This window comes from Sinocyclocheilus anshuiensis, unplaced genomic scaffold (genome assembly GCF_001515605.1).
Source record: "Sinocyclocheilus anshuiensis isolate Anshui unplaced genomic scaffold, SAMN03320099.WGS_v1.1 scaffold464, whole genome shotgun sequence".
Lineage (NCBI taxonomy): Eukaryota > Metazoa > Chordata > Actinopteri > Cypriniformes > Cyprinidae > Sinocyclocheilus > Sinocyclocheilus anshuiensis.
The window spans coordinates 127,140-128,186 of NW_015555731.1; the positions used below are offsets into that span (position 1 = coordinate 127,140).

Here is a 1,047-nt window from a genome sequence, read left to right on the forward strand (position 1 = left end):
AAAAATAATCTAAATACTGAGAAAATCACCTTTAAAGTAGAGACCTGCGCAGGATGGATTTTTCAGTCCCGCTCCCACAAGATTCTGTCCCGCGCCCGCTCCCGCAGAAATATATCTCATCTGGTCCCACTCCCGCCCGCGACATTCATGTTTTGTCCCGCTCCCACCCGCAAAAGCCCGCATAAAAGTAATCTATATAGATTTTTTTTCAGTACATCAAAGAAATTTACATGAAATGGTTCTGTAATATCTCCTAAGCTCCATAACATACCAGCATAAACACTCCCGATAAAATATTTGTTATTTAGGCTAAGCATCAACATTCACATTCACAAACCACTGTTATTTTTAACAGAAAAGCAAGCATGTGCTGCTGCGTGCATGGTTTGGCATGGCAGAATGCGAGCAGTGCGCTTCCTTTATTATCACTAAAAGCTGACATCTCAGTTAATCGGGATCTCATAAAGCTCTGTTATATCACATTAAATATATGCACAATGAATCTTTCACAGTGTCTATACTTCATGTGTTAAAATGAGAGGATTCGTGAGCACGCAATTTCAGCACCTCTGATTGGCCATTGCGTTCCAGAGTCTGTGATTGGCTACATTGCGCAACCTTTTAAACACGTGTTATAAATAGAAACTATGCCTAGCTCGCGCATGTCAATCATTTTAATGTTAATATTAGTTGTTCTTTTGCTTTTGTGCAACAGATAAATAACAATTTATATGTTTTAAACATTTTATGTTTAGATAATTTCTATTTTGCGGGAGTATCGCGAATCATTTTATTCTCCCGCATCCCGCACACACACGAGTCTCTTCCCGCCCGCAGCCGCACTCGCCCATCAAGAGTTGTCCCACGCCGCACCCTGTAGCGTTGGGTCCCGCGGTCCTCCCGCGGGAGTGCAGGTCTCTACTTTAAAGTTGTCCAAATTAAGTTCTTAGCAATGCATATTACCATAAAAAAAAAAGTTTTAATATATTTACAGTAGGAAATTTACAAAATATCTTAATGGAACATGATCTTTACTTAATATCCTAA

General features: G+C 39.8%; 1 protein-coding gene across 3 annotated transcripts in view; it reads right to left on the reverse strand.

The window, feature by feature from the left end:
- Positions 1 to 1,047, reverse strand: part of LOC107672922 (trinucleotide repeat-containing gene 6B protein-like) — a 20,937-nt gene that overhangs the window by 586 nt on the left and 19,304 nt on the right. The window lies entirely within an intron of this gene.